Raw genomic sequence first — 11,619 nt, 5'->3', positions numbered from 1 at the left:
AATTATAGAAAGGGTCATAAAGTTTTGTTTTGACTATACGTGCAGAACATCCTTAAGTAACGATGAAGTGTGCACATATTACCTTTTTTTTTCAATTTTTGTAAACCAATGCACCAAAAGAGAACTCAAAGGTGTTATTAACTAGAAAAGGATATTTGTGAAGAGTTCGGGAGTCTCATCGCATCATTCAAGCATGCATAATTTTTGCGCACTGGAAAACTAACGTAAATTATATGGTCGTGTATATAAATTGACCGCCCCGATGTAAATTTTATGCTCCATGCCGAATACGGTAAGCTATATATTGATCCATATTCACACCTTTTATCACTTATACTGTTCCTTATTTCCCAATAGGTTTGTTGCACGTGCCAAGTTTTCGAAGCTATAAGATCACGAGCGCAAAGCACGAGTGCTTTTTCGGAAAAACTTAATAAGCTCCAATGTTTCAGGGAACCTTTAGCTACACTGAGAGAAATACTCAATAAAAATTACGTGTATTTTCCGTAATTCTGGAGCGAAATGTGGTTGTCGGAAATTTTACGGAACTGTCACGTAATTTTTATCTAAAGTCACGGAATTTTTCCGCGGTGTTCCGTCATTTTTATCTGAATTATCGGTGAAAAATAACGATACCGTCACTTAAATTTTTGGAATCAACTCCGTAATCGGTAAGTGAACTGAAAGTTCCGTAATTTTTACTAAATATTTCTCTCCGTGTACACATTCACATTTCACTTCATTTCGAAGCTCGAGTTGGATTCGGAGAATCATTTTCTTTTCAAATTTCCATCGATAGAATTGCGCCATGAGACAAGATTCACATTAAAAAAAATGAAGATACAGGCTTGAAAGACACAAAACAATTCACTTAATTTATTGTATCAATATTTTTTGAATACCACATTCAAATTCGTGGATTTCAATTGGTGGATTTCAATCAGTGGTAATTTAACTCAGCAGTTCTGTGTTTCATATTTATAGGTAAGCGATAAAATTATTAAAAAAAATATTAGGTGAATGCCGAGTAGCTAGGTCGAATGATGTGCAGTCCTATTGCCTGATATTGGAACATGGAGGCAATAGGCATAAAATTATTGTACTTTACAGTTCCATAGCCATTTGCGGCAGTTTTTCTTTCATTCCATTTACTCTAATTAATTGTATTTATAGTGCCTGTGCACATACAATTGGAATTCGCACCACATGATCCGGTGCACGCATGGTGCGTGCACTAATCATTTGCCTCAAACAGTAAAAACGGGTAATACACCTCTATAGGATCGCATTTTCATCGAATCAAATTTGTGAAAGGACTTACCCTATTATGGTATTTATATGAATACACAAGAAAAATTGAGAACCACTGGAAGAGTTCGGAAGCGGAATCGCTTTAGTCCATAAAAGCCCTACATGCGTGTCAAACGTTATACGAGCACGTTACTATTAAATATGTCAAACTCTGTATGTTTATTGCATATTGGATGCAACGTGGTTTCTTTCTTGCTCGAAAATTGTATCCCAGCGCAGACACTCTCAAGCCTCTTAAGTTTTGAATTATTTATTTTCTGACGTTTTTCACAATCTTTTTAAAAGCATAATATCGTTTGCAACGTGTGTATCAGACATTTTCATTATTACCTTTCAGTAAATTTAGGGAAGCATCGCTTTACAATGAAGTAGAATGAAAAGAACTTATAAGTAAAATGTTTGGGATGAGTTGAATGTAAGTGTGGAAGCAGAAAATGCAATGATGAGAAAAACACCAAGTGAAGGAAATTTGAAGCAAGTCGGAAACTTATGTGTTGTCCATTGTATCTAGAAAAAAAGGACAGTTGACGGGGAGCTTGAAAAGAGAAAAAAAACTTATTATTCAGAATTCTCAGGCTGTTCATCCAAGATACGGTGAATTATGCATGGTCAGTTGGTATAACGTCGGGGAGAATTACATTTTTCCATCTACATATCGCCCATTTCATGTCCGTTTGCGGTTCCCTTCTCTTGGCCATATGTGGTTTAGACTATCGTCATATGATAGATGGATATGTCAATTTTGTCGATGCAGAGTATAGCAACTCAACAGAATAGTTTAGATCAACTTGGTGAACCATCCTCCTATGGCAAAGGGAGATGGATATTTATATCGAATCGAATCGAAACTCTCCTGTACACGAAATTTCTCATGAAGCATATATATAGCGTATATATATTATCTATCTAACTTTACTTCAAAACACGATTTTTCAAACTTTGTAATACCTGAGAAATTCAATCTGACTGACCTATCAGTAATAATAACCAGAAAATTTCATATAAATGTGTTGTGTTTAAACATTTTAAGGTGTTTGTTTAAATTTTCACAAGTAGTTATTCAACAGTATAATCTTACTGATTAATAATCTGTGACAGAAGACATATTGTCATGCGTAGCTCAGCGCGCGTTCGGAGCTTCGTCAACACGTACGTTCTTCACTGAAATTGAGTAATCAGTGGTAAATGTAATTGCTCTACAAAATTTTTTTGCGAAATTCAACTAATCTACCAACTAATATCATAAGTGGGCAGAATTAAGAATACAATTGAGTCTTACTCAATTAGGTAAAAAATTATTGAAAAGGAGAAACGAGATAAAAGGTTAAAGCTCATATCAGCTGCATCCCCGGACTTTACCACACATTCACATCGGTTTAGTCTAATTTATATGAATTATACAAATCATATATAGTAAAATCCTGTTCTAATCGCGCCCGTGAAAAATAAAGCCGAAAAATAAATTTCTCTCGTGTTGGAATTTGCTAAAAAAATATTCGGCTTACGGTCGCAGCGAGTGCGTGGTGGGGGTTGTTGCATATAGTCGAATTCTCCGCATTTGCTTCCTCTACAGCCCCACACACGCGATTATAACGGGAGTCTACTGTATCTTCGGAAGGGAAGGGGAAGGGAATGTTCTGTAAAGCTACCCAAGTATGAAAAACGTCTAATTTTATAACTGGAATGAATCAATTGATTGAAGTAATTTGAATCACGAAAAAAAAACATCATCCGCGTTAACACTTAATTGAGGCCGTTTTTTTTTTCTTAGTGTACACTCAAGCATGATTCACAGCTTCTTCATATATTTGATAAAGTAAATAAAGGTAATAAATGGGGAGAGGTGACTTTTTTAATTTTATTGGTTCATATAATTGAAGTGGGATATGTTCGAGTTCGGTCCAAAAAAATAGTTATCACGCTTTGTTCTATGATTTTCGGAGAGCAGGTACAAAACGTGATTCGGAATAGTTATGGTTGACTGTTGATTTGTCCGTGGTAATTCGAGATCTTTCGAGTGAAAAAAATTGAGGGAGCTGAAATTGACTGGAGCTAAAATTTGGAACCATCAGGATGGTTTGATCGAACCATTGTGGATGGTTCAATGGGTTTTTCACATCTTATTCAACTGATGCATTCTGCAGGCGGCGTGGAAAAAAATGAGCAAAAACTAAATAAACTGAAATGATTGATCACAAAATATTTGTCAAGCAAACTAGAATAAAAAAACAATACCCGAAAATTTCCGTACAGAACATCTTTAATTGTATAATTAGAGGGCAGTTAACAGGAAAATCATTCGTTAAACTAGTATGACTGAGTAACAATTGATTTGGGGAGTGCTGGAAAGTAAACAATTTTGAAATCGAGTGAAAAATAATGGATCGTTTTCTCAATATTCATGAATTAACTTCAAGTCAAGTCGTACAATAAGTCGAGTTTATCGCACGCTGCGCTGCACGACTTGACATAAAATAGTATACAGCGCTCGAGAATAAATTTCGTTTTCAACGAAGGTGAACTGTACAGGCAAAACCGAAGACGAGGTCTGTACTCATATTTGTTGAAAACCAAATTTGTGTCCTTGTAGTTCAATATGCTATTACGGATGATGAAAAATCCAGCTGGAACTGGACAGTTGGAAAGCTGGAAAGCTGGAAAGTATAATATCATATGCAAAAAAATACACGAAATATTATTTTAGGTCGATGTCAGACGTTGGGTCATTAGACGTTTTTTTATCGAAGTTTTCTGTTTGGAAAATGAAGAAACTTTAATATCAAATCATCAAATATGTTTGCTGCAAGGTTTTTTTGATGAAGATAATTTGATTAGAGTTCCTGTCAAGTTTTTTTTCATTAATTTTTTCGGTGGGGGTTTTGTTAGTTTCTAAACCATGGACCGGCCGAAACCCCGTCCGCTGATCTACCGCGGTATGTAGTCAACGTCTCATGCAATTAGAAACGTTTGAACTGGAATTTAATCTAAACAAACACGTCCACAAGTTTTCAAGACTTCAAAATTGCACGAATTTCAAGGGATCTCAAGGGATTTGAAGGTACTTCCAGGAAACTCAAGGACATTCAAGGAAAGTCATAAGATTATAAAGACCTTTATATTCTTTGTTTTTGCGAAACATCCGTTAGATTGGTATGTGAACTTTCCTTCAATAGGTGTTTACAAATACAGATTACTATTTCAAACGGTTCCGCGGAATTCGTGAATTTCGTCTCAAAATTTCATAGAACGTCACGCGATTTCACGCGATTTCACGGATTTTCATGGATTTTATGGGATTTTGAAAGATTTCAATATTATCTGTACAGCCGACCACTCAAGTGCGTCAACAAACTGAAATTAAGTCCCACATGGAACGTTGACGAATTAATTTCCCTCATGGCGATCGGTATCATATATTGCTTACTTTATTTTCGATATCATTCTAAATCATGATTAGTTATGGAGAAAAAAATATACTGTTTTCATTGAAAAACTGTACAAGCAAAAGTAACACTATATCCTTTCCATAAGGTAGAGATAGTTCGCAGATTAGATGAATCTTTAATTTTGCTATTAGAAATGGCAGAGGTGCACAAAGAGTTGTGGTAAAGGAGACCTAGGTAAATTTTCTCGTAGCTCCCGATACGATGCGTGTTATTGGAAGGCTTACGAATCCAAGAAGCCAATGACCACAACATTGGTACATTGGCTATTTCACTCATGTGTACCAGACAGTACAGGAGGGCATCTCGTGAGAGAAGAAATGAAACACATGCACCATCATAGCGGCATACAATCTCTCAAGAAAACAGGATCTGTCGTGCCTAGGCTAGCGTGACGGCCAATTTTACTGTACTATGCTTCTATCGCTCTTTGTTTTTTTCTTCATATCTCCTCCTTTGTGTTTACTGCCACAGCGAGCATACTATATACTGGGTACTATATTGTGTTACAACGATGTATGTCAACTATGCATATACCTATACCTTTCTTACGGGATAAAAGAGTGATGATATTCTACTTAATATCATTTGGAAATATGTTCCCTAAATTTAATAGGGACATTTATAAAACCATTACAATGGAATGATATTCAACAAAAAATTGTCTGAAACGGTAAGTGTATGAGCATTTTCATTTTTTTTCGGCCGAAAAGTCATCCCTCTTTCAATTTCCCGTAATCTAAGGTCATCTGATCAAAGTATTTGTTGTTTTTTCTTCGAAATGAAAGTGTACAAAGTAATTCCTATATTCTGTAGATTACGGTGAACATGATTAAAAATGTTAATGAAGTTGCAAGTATAATGTCCTTAAGAATTATTTTGAACAATTGTCATCGTTTGATTGGCATTCAACCACGTTTATCACTCAAAAGACAAACTCCAAAATGCAATATCAACAATAAAGATTCCACCACAGCGGTGCATGCACTTGCCACTGCAATAAAGTCTCACATACAGGGCGGTGAACCTCACCTGTGATATGACGTATTGTGACAATTGCTGAACTGACTGGTCAATTTTATCTATAACCATAAAAGGTGGAAAAATCACGTCATAATTTCCACCAATCGAAAGTCACGTTGTGTTACCACTAAGATTTGTGAGCGTCCGAAGACTAAAAATACTAATCAGGCTGGAAACACCCACGAAGTTGACAATACCTTAACCGAGTGGTATTGCAGAATCGATCTGCTCATACGATCTTCGCTTGCCATAATTCGCAGTGAGTCGATATTACGCAAAGTGACTAGTCAAAAACCTTAAAATTGTCTCCTTGTCATGCGCATATAACAAGGACATCACTCGGGAAAAAATTACATTGAATATTTCCATATTGAAAGATGTGAACTCTGGTTCAACGGTAAAAATTCGTTAAGAGGCCTTATTGCATGGGTTAATATAGTCAGAACTGATCACCATAACTTATCTCAATCACTTGGACGAGTTTATATAATTGCAACATCCAACGACAAACGTGGTTGTATAGAGGAAACTATAGATCACCTTATGCACAATGCCCTCCGTACAATAATTTCTGACAAACCATGTCCCAATAAATCAACATAAAAAAAAACCATTTTCATCGTGTCAAATTTGAAAATTTCTAATTAGATTATCCATAACAAACACTGTACTTACCATGCCACATTTAGAACGTGATTCACGAGGTTTGTGATCTTTCAGTCTTTCAGAAATTCTGAGAGAAATCATTAGTTATCTTCCATGGCGTCCGTAAAATTTGCCAAATTTACAAAAATTGTGGAATCCTCAACATATTTCTAATTTTTTAAATTCTTCTGCAAGAATGTTGAAAAAAAGTAACCGAAAGTCAGGTTACGATGATTCAAAATATCAAACTTGAAGATTTGATGTTGCCCAAAAAATTTCTCCATATGTGTCCTTGCATTTACGATCCTAATCGAAGATTTCACGCGATTGAGATCGCCGTCAATGACGAGAAGGGAGCGTAAGTTACAGGGTCGAACCCCGTACTTCACGGGGTCGAAACTTATAATTCACGATGTGGGTCCGCGTAATTTACCAAATCAAAACCGTACTTTACATTTCTGGCCGTTTCTGGGTCTAATTCACGTAGTTTTAGCCCATAATTTACGTGTCCAAACCCGTAATGTACGCGACCATGAAATCTTGTAAGTTACGTCCTAAATCCCGTATTTTAATAGTATAGTGTTTTCTGTGTGTAGATAAAGATTACATTGTATACTTGTAATAAGGACAAGTTTGTATATCTAAGTATATATGCAGATTCAACTTCAATTCTTCGAAAATGATTGAAAAAAAATCACAAATTTTTCAAATTTTTTTGCATTTTCACATATTCGCTTCTAGTTTCCAGGTATTCGAATAAAGAATTATTCCCGACAATTATAAAAACGAAAGCCTTCACTTTATTTATGCATTTATGAAGTATAAGTTATATTCTTAATCATATATACAAGAATCATTAGTGAATGAAGTGAGTGTTTTATTAGTAATGCGGAGTGATTCATTTATAACTTACATCCAGACAAAATGGCGAAAAGAAACTTCGCTTCACGAGAATGCAATTGAATTTGTGTAAGTTCCGGTTAATTGAATATATGTATCTTTCAATTCGCATTTTGAAGAAGACTATCCAAAATTATAGTTTTATACATTTATCGAGGTACAGGTTATAAAAGCCTAATAATATCGGCTAAAATTCAAACAATGGATAACAGGTAATTTGTTGCCCGAGTTACCAAATTGAAAATATTAGTAGTTCCAACATTATCTGAACAGAGTAATAGATAAGCTGGTCTCAATATTGAATATTTACTTCCAAAGAAGGAATTACTAGCCGTGTGGATTTTGCGTTCTTCATTTCGTACGTGTTTCGCTCTGGACGCCGAAAACACATCACGAGGGAGAACCACGGTCCGTTCTTGGCCATGTAAAGTGGCCATGTAAGAGTCCGTAAATTATTTGTATATTCAATTGAGCATCTATGTCAGCGAATTCGCAAGTCAGTATAGATGCTGTTTTCAACACCGCGACTTGGTGAGTCCAGACTAATTCGTTGATTAATTCAGCTTCTTCTGGCTTACGCGGCACTAACCTCGTTACTTGTTCAAGTTATTGTCATCTTTATAGAATAAATTAGCCTGTCATAGGCTGACACAGCTCAAGTTGTTACTTGTTACCATAGTATCGTGTCGTCGGCTGACTCCCCGAGTGGAAATTAGTTCAGGTCTACTTGAAGTCCGATCAGAACTTGATTCAGTTTCAGTGCGGTTCGCTTGATCAGGTAAAATCTGATCAGAACCTGACCAAGGTTTGATCTAACGTTTCGGATCCTAAAAACTACAAGTGAATTTAGATCAAGTTCTGATCAGACAGGCCTGATCAGATGACACCTGATGAAAACTTGATCAAGTTTCGAGCCAGTATATTGGACCCTATAAACTACAAATGGGTTTACATCAAGTTCTGGTCAAACATACCTGATCAGATGACACTTGATGAAGTCCTGACCAAGTTTTGACCCAGCAAGTCAGATAAACATGATCTCACTCTGAGATCAAGCTGCCTCAACACAATTTGTTCTCCTTCCGATTCAATTCACTTGATTTTCAATTGAATAGCTCGATAAAAAAGAATCACAAAGTTCAGATCCGATTCATCTGATATTCATTTGATCTACCCTTCTCTGAGAATCCTCCTTTTTCTAGCAATTGTTAATCTATTGACGAAACATCTTTATTTAAATGTATAGGAAGCAAGGAAAATATAAATAGTGAAGTATCAAACATAAGAGCGCATTATCTTAAGTCTAAAAAAATCATCAAACTTGCATCTGTTCATTGTGTTATGATTATTATAATTATCTTTTATTTTAATAATGAAATAAAATTTGAACCGAATATGTTTTCTCGCTCAGAATGTACATGCAATAATTTCAAAGTCATCAAATACTCTCTTGCAGATTGTGTAGGTAAAAAGAATCTACTCATAAACAATAGTGCGGTAGTCCAGTGGTTAGGGCGTAGGTTTAGTAATCGTAGGTTCCTCGGTTTGATCCCCAGCATCGTCAGAAACAATAGGGTTTTTTCATCGCCAATTACAATCGGGCTTCATTAAGAGCGGTCAGATATAATAAACAAAATTAATTATCTTTTGTTTTAAACGAGTTATGGTTAATATTTATTATTGTTTTCGATATTCCAGTCATCCGATTCAGATACATTTGACTTGATCAAATCCGGAACCGTTAAACCGGATCAGAAAAGTTTGATCAAGTCTTGATTTAAATTTTCGTTACATGTCTGATCAAAATTTGATCCAGTTACCGTGTCACTTCCGGATCAATCATCAAGTATGACCTGATCCAGTCTTGACTAGAACTTGACCACAATTTCCACTCGGGTCTGTGTCGATTTCACGATCCGGGGTGGACATCATATAATCTTAATCGAGATTACTCCCGACTGCATCCGTGAATCGCGCCCCAATCCCAAAAACGGATTTCATAGGAAAAACGCATGTCGTCACTCCTAGTATGATCGAACATTGTCGATCTTTGGCGTCGCTCATAAAATTGCAAAGAGAGTGGACCCCTCTCTTCAAGCGGGGACATTGTCCATCCCACACTTTTTTGAATTTTCAACGATGTGGACCATTGACGAACGGACACTGCATTCTTTCACTCTTGAAGCGTTTCTATGTCTTGATGTCTTGTTGTGACACAACGCATAGTTGTCTGGTTTTTCATTTCCAACGAGCGGCGTCGCCGGTGTAGTCTAAGCTAAATCCCAGAAGAAAGCATGTTTTTCTCATCCAGCCTGCTTTTTTGGTAAAAAAGCGTATTTTGGTGATACTAAACACTGCGAGAAATTTGAAAGTTCCAACTTTGGAAAAGGGGTAGAAAAAAAATAAAAACCACCCCGTAAATCGGTTTTTTGCAAATAACTCGCAAAATATGTGAGATACAGCAAACAGAAGAAAGTACAAAGTTATAGATCTTGGAATCCTGCAAAAAAAATGTTCAGGGTATGTAACCTCCATTCTAAACCGTTCATCCCCTACAGCCGATCAAAAATGTGGCATAAGAAAATAATTTTTTTAGTTGAAAAAAAAATGTTATTATTTTTTCCTCAATGCAGAATAAATTAAAACGCCATAAAATGCAAACGCATGCGATCTATTCATATAAAAATGCCCTGACGTCACTCTAATACTGTGAGTTTGGAGTGAATTGGGAATTGAAATGATTTTCAGGCCTCCGAGTAAAATGCTTCTCTCTCTCTCTCTTGCTTCATGTCATTCTCGCTTAGTTCTACCGCCGTTTTAGAGGTGTTGCGCATGTGTATGACATCAACGTGTGCTGTTCAATCCAGCGTGAGTTAACGTTGTTGTAAATAAAACAGACTTGTTGCGGAGCAGTGAGTGTAATAAAATTTTTGGTGAATTGTTAGTGGTTTATTGAGTTCTTCGAAGGCGAATTTGTATTGCAAAAGGTAATTATTTCTTCCACCCTATTTATCTGTGAATGAAACTAAGTGTTCCAGAAAGGAGGTTAGGAATGAGTGGATATATTCTTCGTCAGCAATATGAATTGAATTATTTCACTTGAACAATTCGCTCAATACTTCGTAAAATGGTATTAAAGAAAAGTTGTTGTGGACTGCGTGAAATTATTGCATTATCCATTATAACTCAATGTCCCTTTTATGCTAAAAAAAAAGTGAAAAATTGTGAAGATAATGTTCCGGCCTATCCCAGATTGTTAACTATTAAGGGGTTACACATTTGCCAATTTTTGTTAACAAACAATTATATATGTGGACATAATTCCAAATTTAGACTTTCCAATTTGAAAACATGCATTTCTCATAACTGCACTATTGTTACCTTGGAAATTTCTCGGAAGGGACAAAGCCGCTACCCGGCCCAAGTGCAATTTGACCTCTCTGCCGTCCCCACTTCTAGCTGCTGTAATTTCTAAAATATTTGGAGTTTCATTATGGAGAGTGGTTTAAAATATTCTTAAAAGAATAACGATTTTTTCGGCGAAAAAAAAACAATTATTTTTTTTCTGGCGTAGTGTAACCCCTTAATGAAAAAATAATGTGCACATTCTAATACGCGTTTTTTTTTCTAACTTTCCTATTTTTCCCAAGAGGCTTTTAAAAAAAGAATTTGGTTATTTTCTCGAACTCAAAAATTTTTTGTAATAACTAATTGGTAATGGAAACGAGGGATTTTTAAAAGTCATTAACTCAGAATCTGCGATTATTAAAGGAAATTTACATGCGAATATCGTTAAAAATAGAATTTCAATGTTTTTCAAACGACTCTTTTTTGATCCATTTGATATTCAATACCAAGAAAATCTGTGTTTCCGTCAGAAAAAATTTTGGTTTGAAATTATCTGTCCTACACTAAAAGAGAAAAATTCTTTCAGGATTTCAAAAGTGACGAGTTTGAGCTCTGCAAAGTCTCAAATGAATACTTTTTACTTTGTGAATTTTCAATGTAAAATTTTACATCTCAACATGATTTTTTTCGGTAATTATAGATAATTTTAACTACTAATGCTTTAAACAATTAGAAATCAGTGTTTAAGGGGTTAGGTTACTCTAGAGCAGGCATGGGCATAGTGCGCTCAATCGGCTCACCTAGCTCCCAACCTCAATTAGGCCAATGACTATAAAATAAGGGGTCCTATTGTACCGTGCAGGTAGTCGGAGGGGCGAGACCACGATGTTTGGATCAGAGTGGGGGAATCGTTACGTCAATCAACGCGCAAAAATTTGAATTTTTGAAC

Source organism: Fopius arisanus, unplaced genomic scaffold (genome assembly GCF_000806365.1).
Source record: "Fopius arisanus strain USDA-PBARC FA_bdor unplaced genomic scaffold, ASM80636v1 scaffold00006, whole genome shotgun sequence".
In the NCBI taxonomy this organism is placed as follows: Eukaryota; Metazoa; Arthropoda; class Insecta; order Hymenoptera; family Braconidae; genus Fopius; species Fopius arisanus.
The sequence above is the reverse complement of the archived record's forward strand: the minus strand, read 5'-3'. Positions refer to the sequence as shown.